Source organism: Rhinoderma darwinii, chromosome 2, assembly GCF_050947455.1.
Source record: "Rhinoderma darwinii isolate aRhiDar2 chromosome 2, aRhiDar2.hap1, whole genome shotgun sequence".
Taxonomy (NCBI): Eukaryota; Metazoa; Chordata; class Amphibia; order Anura; family Rhinodermatidae; genus Rhinoderma; species Rhinoderma darwinii.
This window is the reverse complement of record NC_134688.1, coordinates 213,275,363-213,295,172: the sequence shown is the minus strand read 5'-3', so window position 1 is coordinate 213,295,172 and position 19,810 is coordinate 213,275,363. Positions and strand designations below refer to the sequence as shown.

The 19,810-nt window shown below is 49.4% G+C and overlaps 1 protein-coding gene across 1 annotated transcript in view; it reads left to right on the top strand.

Annotated features, from left to right (window-relative positions):
• Nucleotides 1-19,810, top strand: part of HHLA2 (HHLA2 member of B7 family) — a 122,402-nt gene that overhangs the window by 61,617 nt on the left and 40,975 nt on the right. The gene's annotated exons all lie outside the window — the stretch shown is intronic.

Sequence of the window (19,810 nt, the reverse complement as noted above, 5' to 3'; positions counted from 1 at the left end):
ATTTCAAGGAGACATATCAAAACACATTATACCGGTTTTCAACCCCTTTAAAGGGGTGTTCCCATCTCTTAGATAATATTTAAATGTGTCCCTTATGTAAAATTAATAATATACTGTATGTAAATAATTTTCTTTTTTTATTCTGCGCACTTCAGGAGTTGTCATGTCAAGGTCCATATCTGTGTTTATTATTGGTTTCCCATAGTTACGGACACTGCCGCAGTCTTGCAGCGGTGGCTGCGCTTGTGCAGATGCTTCTGCTTGGTTTCTGATAAGTGTGTGTGGCCAGGTTCTCAAGAGCGCGCATTTAGAGAGACGGTGCCCATGGTGACGGGCTCGGTGCCAATGGTTTCTGTTTGTGTCTGTTGTGCACCGGACCCGTCATATTGCCAGAAGCTATAGTGTAGTCGACTATGCTATTGCTTCTCTATTGCTTCAGGCAAAACTACGGGTCCAGTGCAAAACAGACACAAATGGAAACCATTGGCACCGAGCCCGTCACCATGGGCACCGAATCCGTCACCATTCAAATCAATGGTGATGGAAACGGAAACCTCTGGTTTCCGTCAGTGTCAGTTTGTGTCTGCTCAGGGTCCCGTTCTGACGGAAACCTCTGATGGAACGTCAGAACGGGACCCCAACGCAGATGTGAACGAAGCCTAAATAGGAAGCTTAATCAAGTGTTTGACGCTTTTTTTGCATGTTCTTTGACGCATTTTGTGTGCACTTTTTGACGCATAATTAGGACTCCCATTGACTATGGGAATGTTTGGCGTGTTTTACGTGCAAAGGAATTGACTGGACACTTCTTTATTTACACAATGCGTTTTTTAAAAACACACGTGTAAAAAAGCATGTTGTATGTACTAAAAGTGTAATCAAGCGTTTTTGATGCGGTTTTTGGCAGGGCAGCACTAGTAGTACGCCCGTCAGGGGCCCGGCCACATGGCTGAAGAAAAGGGGCCCGCCGGGCTGTCATCGCCCCCCCCCCCCTTGGGACTGTCGCCCCCCTCGCGGTCCCCCCTTGCAACGCTCGCTGCACCCCCCTTGCAGCACCCCCGTCACAACGCTCGCGGCCCCCCCTCCAGACCTGTTGCTTCACGAACTGGAGGGGAAGATACAGCATGAGAAGCAGAAGCTCCGTGTGGAGATCCCGCCCCCAGCCAGCTCCTTCTCTACACCGCCGACTGGACCTGCAGGCTGGTGAGTGTCCCCCCTCTCCATCCTGCTTCACATTCTTTCTGACCCCACTTGTAGAATATATAAAGTATTTTAAAATGTTTTGTTTTTTTTCTAGTTTTACTAGCGTATTTTTTGCTGTGATTTTCGCAATCGCCGCAAAAATGGCGTTGTTTTGCCGCAATTATATAAAAATTGCGGCAAAACTGCGTGATTTGTGTCGTAATTACGAATATTGCATAAAATAACGAATGCAAAACATGAAAAAAAACAGTGATGTTGGGCTATATTCTCAAAATGCGGTAAAATCGAGTTTTTGCCACGATTTTGCAAAAATGGTGGCAAAAAAATGGGATGTGACCAAACCGTGTAACTAGACGAAGGCCTTATTCAGACAGCCGTGTTTGGTCCGGTATATATGGAGTGTGTATCGGCCGTATTTCCCAGGTCGACCAAAATTCAGGGAGCCGGACTCTTAGCATCACAGTTATCAATGCTACTAGGAGTCCCTGCCTCTCCGCGGTAATATTGTCCCATACTGTAATGATGCTTTCAGTACGGGAGCGGGGACAGTATTCCCACGGGAAGGGAGGTACTCCTAGGATTATAGATTTCTGTGATGCTAGAAACCCGGCTCCCTGAACTGTGGTTGGTCCAGGAAATATGGCCGATACACGGTCCGTGTATCACAGACCGAACATGGACGTCTGAATAAGGCCACTTACTTGTCTCCTTATTTTTGGTGCGGATTGGTCACTGAAAATTCACTACAAATTACAATATAAGGCGATATTCAGACCAACGTGTGTGAAATCAGCCGTGAAGAACGGCCGTTTTTCACGGCCAATTTGCACCCGTGCGGGACCCGTTTCCACAGATCCCTCATAGACTTGAGTCTATTGAGGGATCCGTGAAAATGCACAAAAATAGGACATGTCCTATTTTTTTACAGTCCCTTCACATGGTCCGTTAAAGCAACGACCATGTGAATATCCCCATAGAAATACATGCAGCCGTGTGACGGCCATTAAAAAAACATCCTTCACACAGATGATTAACACGTTAGTCTGAATAAGCCCTAACTCATGTGAATGGGGTTTGTCAAAACCCCATGCACGTGCGGCAGAAAAAAAATCTGCATGGAATTTAGGACGTGTTGCTGATTTATAACCCCTTAACTCAATATCACGTAACTGTACGTGATGAGGGTTAGGTATGTATGGGAAGTATAGAGCGGGCTCACGGGCTGAGCTCGCTCCATACACAGCGGGTGACGACTGTTACGCAGCCAACACCAAACTGCAATGGGCGGAATCAAAGATCACTTTGATTCCGCCCATTTAACACCTTAAATGCCCCGGTCACTCGCAACCGCAGCATTTAAAGTATTAGAATCAGGGGTGCGCCCCCTGAAACAAGCCATCACCCCCCCCTTCACAGCACGATCGGCTGTTACCAACGGTTGTTATAGCAGCCTAATGAAAGCCCCCAGGTCTGCCATCTTTGTACTCCTTTGAAGCTCTGCCTCCGGCAGGGCTTCGGAGGAGACTGCCAGAATCACGATATGCTGCAATACATTAGTATTGCAGTATATCATGCAGTGGATGATCATTGCAGTGGATCTCTGCTTTAAGTCCCCTAGGGGGACTAATAAAAAAAAAGTTAAAATAAAAACCAGTTAAATAAAGTTTTTTTTTATGTTCCAAGAAAAATAAAGTCATAAAATAATAAAGTATTAAAAGTTAAAAAAAAAAACCTTTTCACATGTTCTCCCTAAATCAATGTTAAAAAAAAAATAATTAACATAACTAGTATCGCGTCTTTAAAAGTCAGAACTATCACAATATAGCGTTGTTTAACCCGCTGGGTAAATGGCGTAAAAATATATATATATAAAACAAACAAATTGATGCTTTTTGATCACCTCAGCGCTCCAAAAAAAGTAATCAAAAATTCGCATATACCCCAAAATGGTATCGGGGAAAACTACAGCTCGCCGCACAAAATTTAATCCCATATATCGCTAAATTGATGGAAAAATGAAAAAGTTATGGCTCAGAATACGGTGACACAAAATATTGTTTTAATTTAGCAAATAGTTTTTTTTTGTTTTTTTTAAAGTGGTAAAACATAAAACAAAACATATAAATTTGGTGTCGCCGTAATCGTATCAACCTGTAGAATAAGGTAAATATGTAGTTTTTACCGCCTGATGGATGCCGTAAAAACAAAAACCCCCAAAAAATGGTGTAATCGCTGTTTTTTGCCAATTTTACCACAACAAATTATTTTTTTTCAGCTTCCCAGTACATTATGCGGTACAATAAATGGTACCAGGAAAAACTACAACTTGTCCAGCAAAAAACAAGCCCTCATATGTCTATATAGACGGAAAAATAAAAAAATTATAGCTTTTGGAAAGTGGGGAGCAAAAACAAAAGTGAAAATCCGAAAAATGGAGGGAGGGAAGGGGTTAAATCAACTGCATGCCTATTACGTTACAGAATTGTAATGTATTTCATCCTTTCCAAATTTGCTAGGGATTTACAGCAAATTAACCCTTTACATTGTAAACACATTGAGGAATTTAGTGCACAAAATCCGATTCAAAACCACAGGTACTTCCGCAGGTAAAATCTGCACCTAAGGCCCCATGCACATGACCGTAAAAACTCCCGTAATTACGGTCCGTAATTACGGGCCCATAGACTTCTATTGGCCACGGGTACCTCCCCGTATGCTTACGGGAAGGTGCCCGTGCCGTTGAAAAAGATAGAACATGTCCTATTTCTGGCTGTAATTACGGCACGGGCAGCCCATAGAAGTCTATGGGGCTCCCGTAATTACGGGTGACTACATGTGTGCACCCGTAATTACGGGAGCGTTGCTAGGCGACGTCAGTAAATAGTCACTGTCCAGGGTTCTGAAAGAGTTAAACGATCGGCAGTAACTGTTTCAGCACTCTGGACAGTGACTGCCGATCACAATATAGATAAAGCTGTAAAAAAAAAAAAAAGACGTTCATACTTACCCAGAACTCCCTGCTTCTTCCTCCAGTCCGGACTCCTGGGATGACGTTACAGCCCATGTGACCGCTGCAGCCAATCACTGCTGCAGCGGTCACATGGACTGCCGCGTCATCCAGGGAGGTCGGACTGGATGTCAAGAGAGGGACGCGTCACCAAGACAACTGCCGGGTAAGTATGAATTTCTTTTACTTTTATTACGGAAAGGGCTGTCCCTTCTCTCTATCCTGCACTGATAGAGAGAAGGGCTGCCGATTAGTGCAGTGCAATTTTGCAGCCAAAAACGTGCCTGTGGAATACGGGTGACACCGGACCCGTATTTACGGGCACGGGTCCGTAAATACTGGTGCAATACGGGTCGAATACGTGTGACCAAGGACCCGTATTTACGCCAGTATTTAAGGGTGGACAAAAATACGGTCATGTGCATGGGGCCTAAGGCCTTATTCACACGAACGTGTTATATGTCCGTGCTAAGCGCGTGATTTTCACGCGCGTCGCACGGACCTAAGTTAATGAATAGGGCCGTTCAGACTGTCAGTGAATTTCATGCATCGTGTGTCCGCTGCGTAAAACTCACGACATGTCCTATATTTGGCAGTGTTTCGCGCAGCATGCACCCATTGAATTCAATGGGTGCATGCAAATCGCGCACGGCACACGGAAGCACTTCTGGGTGCCGCGCGTGATGCGCGCTACAGTAGTCAAATAAATGAATGAAAACAGAAAAGCACCACGTGCTTTTCTGTTTGTAAACATATAACCAGAGTGTCATCATGATGCCGGCTGCGTGAAAATCACACAGCCGCGCACCATATGCTGATGACACACGGACCTTTTGCGCGCGCAAAACGCTGCATTTTTTGCGCACGCAAAACAGACACGTCCGTGTGAATAATACCTAACAGTGCGTTTTTTAAATACGGTTCTTACATTTTGATGCGGAAATAGGTGCAGGTTTTATGCTGCATATTTTTTTTAATCTTTTTTTAAATTAGTCAAACAATTCGCAATCGGAAACACAAGATAAATTGACATGTATCATAATTTCAAATACGCAACGCAGGTCCATTTGTGTGCAGAAAATGTGACATGTAGATGAGATTTCTTGATCTCATTTACTTTGCTGGTACTGCGAATTTGCTGCACGAAAATCCCCGCGTCAAATTTGCATGTACGGGTATGTTCACACGGCCTATTTTCGGCCATTTTTTGGGCCGTAAACGCCCGAAAAATCGGAAGCAGAACGCCTCCAAATATCTGCCAATTGATTTCAATGTGAAAACTGCCTTCTGTTCCGACGGAGCGTTTTCGCTGCGTTTTTTTTACGCGTAAAAAAACGGCCGCGAAAAAGAAGTGCAGGACACTTCTTGGGACGTTTTTGTAGCCATTTTCCATAGACTCTATTAAAAAAAGCTCCAAAAAGGTCCGTAAAAATCGCAGCGAAAAACGCAACGAAAATCGCGAGCGGCACAAAAAACATCTGAAAATCAGGAGCTGCTTTCTCTTGAAAACAGCTCTGTAATTTGAGACGTTTTTGACTCTGCGTGTGAACATACCTTAATAGGTATCGTGTGCATTTGGCCTAACAGGTTTTTTTTAACTCACCCTAAGCCCCGTTCACACATGTTGGATTTGATACGGATTCGGATGACATGCCAATGATTCTGCATCCCATGCATATGAGGTTTCCACAACCCAGTTCATATGCTGCGAAAAATTTTCCACGTGTATTTTTGGCAGCACCATGGAAAGAAATCCAGCACAGCAATAAGTAGCATGCGACTTATATTACATGGAAAAGCCGAGGATAAGCAACTTTGAATGACAATGGGACTTAGGCCTCTTTCACAGTTTTTTGCAGGCAGAAAAATCTGCCTCGAAATTTCTTCAGGCTGTCTCTGCCTCCCATTGATGTCAATGGTAGGTCAGAGACGGAAATGCCCGAAGAAAGGGCATGCCGCTTCTCTTTCTCACAAGTGTTTTTTTCCGCTCGTGTGAAAAAAAACGCCTTCACCTCCCGTTGAAATCAATAGGAGGCGCTTTTGTATATTGTTTGCACAGGGCCTTATTCTTGTGCGGATCTGCTACACGCTTGTGGCACATCTGCGTCCGAAATCAAAGGGAAAGCCTCCAATTTTTGCTGTGTAAAAACGCATTGAATTTATATGGCAACATAGGAACGGAGCATTAGTGTTCGTTACATCTTCACAAGCGCTTCCTCCTCCCTTAAGGCCCCCTTTACATCGTGTTGTTGCCCTAAGTTTATCATGTACGTCAGGAAATCTCCTAACGCACACTATAAACAACGTAGAAGATAATTCACAGGGCTCCCTTACGTCCTTTTAGCCTACTTCAGGCTGGTAGACGTCGGTATACCTTATTTTTGAAGGATGGAACAGCGTAGTAGACTTTGCTATTCCGGAGTCCCCAGGCAAAGCATCACAAGTGCTCTACCCGTAGTCTTTGGCCCTTGGAAAGCTCCTGACATCACTGTCCATATATGTAAATGCCACGGATGGTGGGTATGTGGACCCACTACGCTGCACCGCTGTAGTGGGGAGGCAGCTGACTAAACAACAGAGCACCCTAGAAATACAAATTCCCGCACTAGGGTACCTGGGTAGTCCAGACAGTGGCCGCAGCTCTGGCACGGATGGAGGTGGGTGCAGCAGGTAACGCCAGACGTGGCAGATGACAGCAGGTGCCGCAGGTTGCGCCAGACGTGGCAAATCACTCCGGACATAGAAGATGATACTGGACGTGGCAGATGACACAGGACGTGGCAAATGACAGCAGGTGCAGCAGACACGACTCCAACACTAGTAAGCACAGGAACAAGAACACAGCACGGGATACAGGAACACGCAACAGGGCACGGGTAACAACTGGAACGGGAAACACTAAGGGACCATTTGCAAGATAGACTTGGGATAAACGAACAATGCACAGGCAGGGGCCCTCTTATAGTCCAGGAAATCATGTGAGTTGATGATGATGATTGTTTTCTTGTGCGCGCGCTGGACCTTGAAGGCTGGGTTCACACGAGCATGTTACGTCCGTAAATGACGGAACGTATTTCAGCCGCAAGTCCTGGACCGAACACACTGCAGGGAGCCAGGCTCCTAGCATCATAGTTATGTACGACGCTAGGAGTCCCTGCCTCGCTGCAGGACAACTGTCCCGTACTGTAATCATGTTTTCAGTATGGGACAGTAGTTCCATGGGGAGGCAGGGACTCCTAGCATCGTACATAACTATGATTCTAGGAGCCCGGCTCCCTGCAGTGTATTCGGTCCGAGACTTGCGGCCGAAATACGTTCCGTCCTTTACGGACGTAACATGCTCGTCTGAACCCAGCCTAAGAGCGGGCACGAGCGTGCGCGCGCACCCTACGGGACCCAGCAGACTGGAGCGGAAGTGAGCGCTGGCGTCTTCTAGGAAGGAGACGGGGACCAGCGCACACGGATCCATGGCTGCGGGCGTCGGGAGGTGAGTAAACCAGACGGCCCGCGGCCATGGACGCTACAGTGAGGTGACGTTGGGGGATTCTCCAGGGCCGGAATCCCTGGACAGAGCGTTGCCGACGCTCCGGCCGTGTACTCAGGCTTTGCAAACCTTCGAACGTCACTTTACGTATATGTACATCAGGGATAGCGCCATAGTCCCTGGGCAGAGCGCTAGTAGGAGGCTCCAGCCCTGTTCATGGACAGTGACTTCAGTAGTTTCCCCTGGGTCATTCCCCGGGCGACGTATCCCACTGTATGCAATACAGCCAGATACATTTTGGCTAAATAGATCAAAATCCAGAGCATTAACCGGCCACTGACTGCTCCATGGTTTCCTTCACTGTAATTGACATCAGCACCAAAATCAGTTAATGTGTATAACGTACAAACGTGAGTGCCACACTTTCCGTTGCCCATCCCTGGTAATGGAGGGGGGGGGGCCCAGACATCTTGACTGTATGGGGCCCAGAAATTCCTGAGGACGGCCCTGCCTTTGTGGCAGATGTGAGCATGTTGTTCACCTGGAAGCTCGCAATCTAGAGGAGCAAAATGCAACACTGAGGGCGATAGACAATCTTGAGCAGAGCATGCTGCTCACTGAGCAAGCAGTTAGTGGGATAGATCTGGAGGGTGAAGACATGGATCAGCAGGACCAGGCAAGTAGCTGGGTTAATGTTATTCCAAGCAAAATTGCCAATTTGGGTGATGATGCGAGGGTGTCCGTCTCAGAAACGGCAGCCCTAGTGAATACTGATCTCCCAACAGCCGGGAGAACAGCCCAGCTAGTAGTCGGGGGATCGTAACGCAGGTAAGGCAAGACAATTGGTAGTCGTAGGGGATTCTATAATTAGGAAGAAGGATAGAATAATTTGTCGCCAAGACCGCCTCAACCGAATGGTTTGCTGTCTCCCTGGTGCCAGGGGTCGGCATGTGGTGGAACGGGTGGATAAACTACTGGGAGGGGCTGGTGATGATCCAGCTGTCGTGGTCCATGTGGGAACCAATGACAGAATACATGGTAGGTGGAGGAGCCTTAAGAATAATTTTAAAGAGCTAGGCTACAAGCTGAAGGGAAGGACCTCCAAGGTGGTATTCTCAGGAATACTGACTGTGCCATGTGCATCACAGGAAAGACAGCCGGAGCTCAGGGAGTTAAATGCATGACTTGAGTCTTGGTGTAGAGGAGGAGGCTTTGCTTTCCTAGAGCACTGGGCTGACTTTTCATTTGGGTACAAACTGTATTCTGCAGATGATTTGCACCTAAATGGAAGGGGTCCGCTGTGTTGGGGGAGAGAATTCTAGCTGGGGTGGCGGAGTATTTAAACTAGGGCTGATGAGGGTGGTCAATGTAGCAAATAAATGGGTAGTCAGGTTAGAGAGGGGTCAGACTATATTGGTGGGGGGAGGAGACTAGACAACAGGATAAGGAGATCCTTTTGTTACAAAACAGCAATGAAAATAAAAATGCAGACATAATGTCAATTAATCACATTTCTGATACCAAACGTCACAAATTGAAATGCAAGTTAAAGTGTATGTTCACAAATGGCAGAAATCTAGCAAGCAAAATGGTAGAGCTTGAGGCCTTGGTACTAGATCTATACTATTGATATAGTTGGTGTTGCTGAAACATGGCTGGACTCTTGACATGACTGGGGTGTAAATCTACAGGGTTCTACACTATTTCGGAAAGACAGGACAAATAGGAAAGGCTGTGGTGTATGTCTGTATGTGAGAAGTGATAAGAAGGTGAGTGTGAAAGAGACAATAGTGGGTGAAGATTGTGAGGAGGTTGAAACGTTGTGGGTGGAATTGCAAAAAGAGGCAAACACTGAAAAAATTACTTTTGGTGTAATCTATAGACCCCCTGAATATAACTGAGGAGATGGAAGATCAGCTATATAAACAGATGGAGCGGACAGCACCAGGGGCGGATTAAGTAGACCAAAGGCCCTGGGCTGTTATCCAAACTTGGGCCCCCTTCTCCACCGCCGCCCTGTAACTATTGTTAACACTTCCTTTTTGTCCAGACATTAACAAATGGGTGTTACTACTCCCCTTGTCAAAAGGCTGTGTCCCCACATACTGACAGTCTCCAACCATCGCTGACAGTATCGCACCGTGTAAGGACACATTCTCCTGACAAGGGGAATAGTAACACTTATTTGTCTATCAGTCCTGGACTGCACAAAGACTTTGTGAAATACAAGGATTTCCTATAATAAACATGTAAGTAGAGATGACAGATTGTCTATAAATCTAGTGACTCACAGGTGACGACGTAGTTTTTTTCCTCTTTTCTTCTCCATCCAGTCTAGACTTCATGACGACTTTTCCTGGCCATGACCCATTTCTGAAGAATTTGCCACTCAGATGTCTTTGGTTCCTCACTTTTCCAACATTTCCACACCTATAAACAAAGATAATATTATCATGGTGCCACACACTGTGCCCCTAAATATAATAGCACCAAACACTGCTCCCCTGAATAAAATAGTACAAACACTGTGCCCCTAAATATTATAGTACCATAGACTGCGCCCCTGAATATAATTGTGTCAAACACTGTAGATAGCACCACACACAGCCCCCTGTAAATAGCGCTACACAGTCCTCCCCTTTGTAAATAGAGTCACATAGCCCTCCCCCACTTTTATATAGTGCTACACAGCAATCCCCCTTAGATATAGTGATACACAGCGCTCCCTTCTATATAGTGCTATACAACAATCCCCCCTTGTATATAGTGCTACACAGCGTCTCCCCCCTTGGACCTGCAGCTCTTGTAATTGCTCAGTATAATGTCCCCCATAGTTGCCCCCACAGTATATTGCCACCCATAGCTGCCCCCACAGTATAATGCCCTTCACAGCTGCCTCTACACAGTATAATTTTCCCCTTAGCTGACCCTACACGGTATAATGCCCCCATAGCTGCGACACAGTATAATGCCCCATAGCTGTGACACAGTATAATGCCTCTATAGCTGTGACACAGTATAATGCCTCTATAGCTGTGACACAGTATAATGCCTCCATAGCTGTGACACAGTATCAGGGGCGTAACTAGGAAAGACTGGGCCCCATAGCAAACTTTTGACTGGGGCCCCCCCTCCCCTGGGTGTCACACAACCCCCCTCCCCTTGTAGATAGTGCCTTTTTTACAGCCCCCCCTGTAGATAACGCCATACAGCGCCCCCCCTGTAGATAACGCCATACAGCCCCCCCTGTAGATAACGCCATACAGCCCCCCCTGTAGACTGTATGGCGTAATCTACAGAGGGGGACTGTATGGCGTTATCTACAGGGGGGACTGTATGGCGTTATCTACAGAGGGGGACTGTGTGGCGTTCTCTACAGGGGGACTGTGTGGCGTTATCTATAGGGGGGACTGTGTGGCATTATCTACAGGGGGGACTGTATGGCGTTATCTACAGGGGGGACTGTGTGGCGTTATCTACAGGGGGGACTGTATGGCGTTATCTACAGGGGGACTGTATGGCGTTGTTGCTAAAGCCATACAGCCCCCACTGTAGAGAACGCCATACAGCCCCCCTGTAGGGAACGCCATACAGCCCCCCCCTGTAGGGAACGCCATACAGCCCCCCCCCTGTAGGGAACGCCATACAGCCCCCCCTGCAGGGAACGCCATACAGCGCCCCCCCTGCAGGGAACGCCATACAGCGCCCCCCCTGCAGGGAACGCCATACAGCGCCCCCCCTGCAGGGAACGCCATACAGCGCCCCCCTGCAGGGAACGCCATACAGCCCCCCCCTGCAGGGAACGCTATACAGCCCCCCCCATGCAGGGAACGCCATACAGCGCCCCCCCTGCTGGGTACGCTATACAGCGCCCCCCCTGCAGGGAACGCCATACAGCCCCCCCCCCCTGTAATGACGGAGGATGGGGAGACAGACAAACAGACAAGGGTACACAGAGCTAGGGGGAGAAAGGGGCAGTGCCCACGGCAACACCGTGAGCAACAAGAGAAGTGAACAAGCCGAGTCAAACCAGGAGAGTACGAGGTGCCAAACGCAGAGCAGAAGAGTAGTAAACAAGCCGAGTCAAACCAGGAGTGTACGAGGTACCAAACGCAGAGCAGGAGAGTAGTCAGCAAGCCGGGGTCAATATGAAGCAAGGACAATGGTACAAGAAGCTGCAGCAGGGCCAGGAAACCAAACGAGAAGAATCACAAGCAAAGGAGGAACAGGAAAGGCAGGTATAAATAGACAGAGGGCAGGAGCTAACTCCGTCTGGCCAGGCTGTGATAGGTTCTTCCACTCCTAAGCCTGCCACCCTGAGTGGTGGAAGATGAAGTCAGTCTCACAGACATAGAAGCAGGTGCACACTGATTATCTATGGGCGTTAACCCCGAAGCTGTGCCTGGCAGATCCTTTACAGTACCCCCCCTTTTATGAGGGGCCATCGGACCCTTTCTAAGTGGACCTGGTTTACTGGGGAAACGAAGGTGAAACCTCCTGACCAATATCCCAGCGTGAACATCCCGAGCGGGTACCCAAGTCCTCTCCTCAGGCCCGTATCCTCTCCAATGGACCAGGTACTGGAGGGAGCCTTGGACCATCCTGCTGTCCACAATCTTGGCCACCTCGAATTCTGCCCCCTCAGGTGTGAGAACAGGGACCGGAGGTTTCCTCGAGGGAGCCAAGGACGGGGAGCAGCGTTTAAGGAGGGAGGCATGGAACACGTCGTGTACTTGAAAAGATGGGGGCAACTCCAGTCGGAAGGAGACAGGATTGAGGACTTCAATGACCTTGTACGGCCCTATAAACCGGGGAGCAAACTTCTTGGACGGGACCTTAAGGCGCAAATTTTTAGACGATAGCCACACCAGATCCCCGACCATAAACAAGGGGTTAGCAGAACGTTTTCTATCTGCCTGAGTTTTTTGTATGCTCTGGGACGCCTCTAGGTTCTTCTGAACATGAGCCCAGACTTTTCACAGTTCTCAATGAACGACCTCTACCTCGGGATTGTTGGAACTACCAGGTGAAACGGAAGAGAACCGTGGATTAAACCCAAAATTACAGAAAAAGGGGGAGACCCCTGACGAGTTACTGACCCGGTTATTAAGGGAAAATTTGGCGAGGGGAACACCTTAAATATTGTTCTAGAGACTGATTAGTCCTCTCAGTTTGTCCATTAGTTTCAGGACGGAAGGCAGAGGAGAAGGACAGATCAATCTCCAACTTTTTACAGAAGGCTCTCCAAAACAATGAAACAAATTGTACCCCTCTATCAGCAACAATATTGACAGGGACCCCATGGAGACGCAGGATGTGTTTGACAAACAAGGTAGCTAACGTCTTAGCATTGGGTAGTTTTTTGAGGGGCACAAAGTGGCACATCTTACTGAAGCGGTCTACTACAACCCACACCACCGACTTGCCTTGAGATGGAGGCAAATCGGTGATAAAATCCATGGAGATATGGGTCCAAGGTCTCTGGGGAATGGGCAAAGAACATAGTAAGCCCGCTGGTCGGGACCTGGGAGTCTTGGACCTAGCACAAACTTCACAAGCGGCGACGTAGGCCTTAACGTCTTTAGGCAACCCAGGCCACCAATAGTTTCTGGCAATGAGGTGCTTGGTACCCAGGATGCCTGGATGCCCAGAAAGTGCAGAGTCATGATTTTCCCTAAGTACCCTTAACCGGAATTGCAGGGGAACAAACAGCTTGTTCTCAGGAAGGCTCCCGGGAGCTGAACCTTGATCAGCCGCAATTTCAGAGACTAAATCAGAATCAATATCGGAAATGATTATACCTGGAGGCAAAATACAAGCAGGATCTTCCTCCAAAGGAGGGCTGGCCATGAAGCTACATGACAGTGCATCAGCCTTAACAGTTTTAGACCCAGCCCTATAGGTAACCACAAGGTTGAATCTGGTAAAAAATAACGCCCAACGAGCTTGTCTCGGGTTTAGCATCCGGGCAGATTCTAGGAAAACCAGATTCTTGTGGTCGGTAAGGACCGTTACCTGGTGCCTAGCCCCCTCCATGAAGTGGCGCCACTCTTCAAATGCCCATTTAATGGCTAAGAGTTCGCGGTTGCCAATATCATAGTTACTCTCAGTGGGTGAAAACTTCCTGGAGAAGTAGGCACAGAGACGGAGATGGGTGAGGGACCTGGTACCCTGGGACAAGACAGCCCCCACTCCCACCTCGGATGCGTCAAACTCCACGATAAATGGCTCCATTTGGTTGGGCTGAACCAGCACCGGAGCCGAGATAAAGCACTTCTTAAGGACCTCAAAGGCCTGGACAGCCTCAGGAGGCCAGCGGAGGAGATCAGCACCTTTGCGAGTGAGATCCGTAAGAGGCTTAGCGATGACCGAGAAGTTAGCAATAAACCTCCTGTAATAATTAGCGAACCCCAGGAAGCACTGTAACGCCTTCAGGGAGGCAGGTTGGACCCATTCCGCCACAGCCTGGAACTTGGCGGGGTCCATGCGGAATTCATGAGGAGTGAGGATTTGGCCCAAAAATGGTATCTCCTGTACCCTAAACACACATTTTTCGGTCTTTGCAAACAGATTGTTTTCTCGAAGGACCTGGAGCACCTTCCTGACATGCTCAATGTGGGAGGACCAGTCCTTGGAAAACACAAGTATGTCATCAAGGTACACTACAAGACATAACCCCAGGTAGTCTCTTAAAATCTCATTTATGAAATTCTGGAAGACCGCGGGAGCATTACACAACCCAAAGGGCATGACGAGGTATTCGATATGACCTTCGGGCGTGTTAAACGCAGTCTTCCACTCATCCCCCTCTTTGATGCGGATAAGGTTATACTCCCCCCCGTAGATCAAACTTAGAGAACCATTGGGCCCCCTGAACCTGATTTAAAGAGATCAGGAATCAGAGGAAGGGGATACTGGTTCCTTACAGTGACCTTATTCAAGCTTAGGTAGTCAATGCATGGCCTAAGACCACCATCCTTATTCCCTACGAAGAAGAAGCCAGCACCTACCGGAGAAGTAGAGGGGCGAATGTAACCCTTGGCCAGGCATTCCTGGATATACTCTCTCATGGCTTCATGTTCGGGACAAGAGAGATTAAATATCCTACCCTTAGGGAGCTTAGCTCCTGGTACCAAATTGATTGCGCAATCATATTCTCTATGAGGAGGTAACACTTCGGAGGCCTCCTTAGAGAAAACATCGGCGAAGTCCTGAACAAACTCAGGTAGCGTGTTCACCACCTCAGGGGGAGAAATAGAATTAACAGAAAAACATGACATCAAGCATTCATTACCCCACTTGGTAAGGTCCCCAGAATTCCAGTCAAACGTGGGATTATGCAACTGCAACCAGGGAAGGCCTAAAACCAAATCGGACGATAATCCCTGCATTAACAGTACAGAGCACTGCTCCAAATGCATGGAGCCAACAAGGAGTTCAAAAACAGGGGTATGCTGTGTAAAATAACCATTAGCAAGAGGAGTGGAATCGATACCCACTACCGGGACAGGTTAAGGCAAATCAATCAAAGGCATAGCTAGAGACATAGCAAATTCCACAGACATGATATTAGCAGAAGACCCTGAATCCACGAAGGCACTGCCGGTAGCAGACCTACCACCAAAAGAGACCTGAAAGGGAAGCAAGATTTTATTACGTTTCATATTTACGGGAAATACCTGTGCGCCCAAGTGACCTCCCCGATGATCACTTGGGCGCGGAAGTTCTCCGGCTGCATTCTTACGCTTAGGACAGTTGTTCACTTGATGCTTGTCATCCCCACAGTAGAAGCAGAGACCATTCTTTCTGCGGAAATCTCTACGTTGTTGGGGGGACACGGAGGCCCCGAGTTGCATAGGTACCTCCGAGTCTTCCGGGGAGGAACGAAGCAACGGAACCTCGGGAGGCATCATGTGGGAGTCAAAGGAGAAAACATCAAGACGTTCAAGTCGTCGTTCCCTGAGACGTCGGTCGAGTCGTACCGCTAAAGCCATAACCTGGTCTAGGGAGTCAGAAGAGGGATAACTAACTAGCAGATCTTTCAGAGCGTTCGACAGACCCAACCTAAACTGGCACCTTAAGGCAGGGTCATTCCACCGAGAAGCTACGCACCACTTCCTAAAGTCAGAGCAATACTCCTCAACAGGTCTCTTACCCTGGCGTAAGGTCACCAGCTGACTCTCGGCAAAAGCAGTCTTGTCAGTCTCGTCATAGATGAGTCCGAGAGCAGAAAAGAAAAGATCAACGGACGAAAGTTCAGGGGCGTCAGGAGCCAAGGAGAAGGCCCATTCTTGGGGCCCTTCCTGGAGCCGGGACATAATTATACCCACCCGCTGGCTCTCAGAACCTGAGGAGTGGGGCTTTAAACGAAAATAGAGCCTACAACTCTCCCGAAAGAAGAGAAAAGTCTTCCGGTCCCCTGAGAACCGGTCGGGCAACTTGCGGTGAGGTTCAAGAGGTGAGGTGAGGGGGACTACCATGGTAGCATCAGGCTGGTTGACCCTCTGAGCCAGGGCCTGGACCTGTAGGGAGAGACCCTGCATTTGCTGAGCCAGGGTCTCAAGGGTGTCCATAGTGGTGTCAGGGACCAGGGTAGACTAGGTATGGGCTTGTGATTAAGTAATGACGGGGGTGGGGAGACAGACAAACAGACAAGGGTACACAGAGCTAGGGGGAGAAAGGGGCAGTGCCCATGGCAACACCGTGAGTAACAAGAGAAGTGAACAAGACGAGTCAAACCAGGAGAGTACGAGGTGCCAAACGCAGAGCAGAAGAGTAGTAAACAAGCCGAGTCAAACCAGGAGTGTACGAGGTACCAAACGCAGAGCAGGAGAGTAGTCAGCAAGCCGGGGTCAATATGAAGCAAGGACAATGGTACAAGAAGCTGCAACAGGGCCAGGAAACCAAACGAGAAGAAACACAAGCAAAGGAGGAACAGGAAAGGCAGGTATAAATAGACAGAGGGCGGGAGCTAGCTCCGTCTGGCCAGGCTGTGATAGGTTCTCCCACTCCTAAGCCTGCCACCCTGAGTGGTGGAAGATGGAGTCAGTCTCACAGACATAGAAGCAGGTGCCAGGCACAGCTTCGTTAACCCCGAAGCTGTGCCTGGCAGATCCTTTACACCCCCTGCAGGGAACACCATACAGCCCCCCCCCCTGCAGGGAACGCCATACAGCCCCCCCCCTGCAGGGAACGCCATACAGCGCCCCCCACCCCAAAATGCGACCTATAGTGTGTCCTACAAATAACATGCATCCCCTATCCACAGGATAGGGGATACATGTGTGATCGCTGGCAGCGATAGGGAGAACGGGGGACTGAAAGTCCCCTGAAGTTCTCCATCACTCACCTCTGACTTCCGGCATCTGTGTCGGCAGCTCAATAAAAATGAAAGGAGTGCTGGTCACGCATGCGCACAAGCGCGACCGGCGCTCCATTCATTTCTACGGAGCTGCCGACACAGACCCCGGAAGTCCGAGGTTTGTGATGGAGAACTTCAGGGGACTTTCAGTCCCCCGTTCTCCCTATCGCTGCCAGCGATCAAACATGTATCCCCTGTCCTGTGGATATTCTGTGGATAGGGGATACATGTCTTTTGTTTAATGGCAGAGCGGGGAGACACCTCCCTGCTCTGTCGTAGTGTTCAGTGGCGTCCCGCTGTAGCAGCCATAGCGGCTGCTAGCGGAGCCTGCGGCCATGGTGGGGGCCCGTGCCGGCGGGCGACACGGGCCCCCTCATGCCGCGGTCCCCGTAGCAGTCGCTACGGCGGTAGTTACGCCACTGCACAGTATAATGCCCCATAGCTGTCCTATACAGTATAATGCCTCTATAGCTGTGACACAGTATAATGCCCCCATAGCTGTGACACAGTATAATGCCCCCATAGCTGCGACACAGTATAATGCCTCCATAGCTGCTACACAGTATAATGCCCCCATAGCTGTGACACAGTATAATGCCTCTATAGCTGTGACACCAGTGGCGTAACTACTGCCGTAGCAGCTGTAGTGACTGCTACGGGGCCCGCGGCATGAGGGGGCCCGTGTCGCCCGCCGGCACAGGCCCCCACCATGGCCGGAGGCTCCGCTAGCAGCCGCTCTGGCTGCTACAGCGCGACGCCACTGAACACTATGGCAGAGCAGGGAGGTATCTCTCCGCTCTGCCATTAAACAAAAGACATGTATCCCCTATCCACAGGATAGGGGATACATGTGTGATCTCTGGCATTGATAGGGAGAACGGGGGACTGAAAGTCCCCTGAAGTTCTCCATCACAAACCTCGGACTTCCGGGGTCTGTGTCGGCAGCTCCGTAGAAATGAATGGAGCGCCGGTCGCGCTTGTGCGCATGCGTGACCAGCACTCCTTTCATTTTTATTGAGCTGCGCAGACGCCGGAAGTCAGAGGTTAGTCATGGAGAACTTCGGGGGACTTTCGGTCCCCCGTTCTCCTTATCGCTGCCAGCGATCACACATGTATCCCCTATCCTGTGGATAGGGGATACATGTCTTTTGTAGGACACACTGTAAGTCGCATTTTTTGGGGGTTTGGGGACGCTGTATGGCGTTCCCTACAGGGGGGGATGTATGGCGTTCCCTACAGGGGGGGGCTGTATGGCACTCCCTACAGGGGGGGCTGTATGGCACTCCCTACAGGGGGTCTGTATGGCATTCCCTACAGGGGGGGTCTGTATGGCATTCCCTACAGGGGGGCTGTATGGCGTTCCCTACAGGGGAGGGGCTGTATGGCGTTCTCTACAGTGGGGGCTGTATGGCGTTAGCGCCATACAGCCCCCTCTGTAGATAATGCCATACAGTTCCTCCTGTAGATAACACCATACAGTCCCCTCTGTAGATAGCGCCATACAGTTCCCCCTGTAGATAGCGCCATACAGTTCCCCCTGTAGATAACGCCATACAGTTTCCCCTGTAGATAATGCCATACAGCCCCCACTGTAGATAGAGCCATACAGCCCCTCCTGTAGGGAACGCCATACAGCCCCCCTGTATGGAACACCATACAGCCCCCCCTGTAGGGAACGCCATACAGTCCCCCCTGTAGATAACGCCATACAGCCCCCTCTGTAGATAACGCCATACAATGTCCCCCCTTTAGATAACGCCATACAGTGTCCCCCTGTAGATAACACCATACAGCCCCCTGTAGATAGCGCCATACATCCCCCTGTAGATAGCGCCATACATCCCCCTGTAGATGGTGCCATACAGCCCCCCTGTAGATAGCGTCATACAGACCTCCCTGTAGATAGCGTCATACAGCCCCCTCTGTAGATAGCGCCATACATCCCCCCTGTAGATAACGCCATACAGACCTCCCTGTAGATAACGCCACACAGCCCCCCTGTAGATAACGCCATACATCCCCCCTGTAGATCGCGCCATACATCCCCCTGTAGATAGCGCCATACATACCCCCCTGTAGATAACGCCATACAGCCCCCTCTGTTGATAGCGCCATACAGCCCCCTCTGTAGATAGTGCCATACAGCCCCCTCTGTAGATAGCGCCATACAGACCCCTGTAGATAGCGCCATACAGCCCCCTCTGTAGATAGCGCCATACAGCCCCCTGTAGATAGCGCCATACAGCCCCCCTGTAGATAACGCCATACAGACCACTCTGTAGATAGCACCATACAGCCCCCTCTGTAGATAGCGCCATACAGCCCCCTCTGTAGATAGCGCCATACAGCCCCCCTGTAGATAGCGCCATACAGCCCCTCCTGTAGGGAACGCCATACAACCCCCCCCCTGTATGGAACACCATACAGCCCCCCCTGTAGGGAAAGCCATACAGCCCCCTCTGTAGATAGGGCCATACAGCCCCCTCTGTAGATAGCGCCATACAGCCCCCCTCTGTAGATAGCGCCATACAGCCCCCCTGTAGATAACGCCATACATCCCCCCCGTAGATAACGCCATACAGTCCCCCCTGTAGATAACGCCATACAGCCCCCCTGTAGATAACGCCATACAGCCCCCCTGTAGATAGCGCCATACAGCCCCCTCTGTAGATAGCGCCATACAGTGTCCCCCCTGTAGATAACGCCATACAGTGTCCCCCCTGTAGATAACGCCATACAGTGTCCCCCTGTAGAT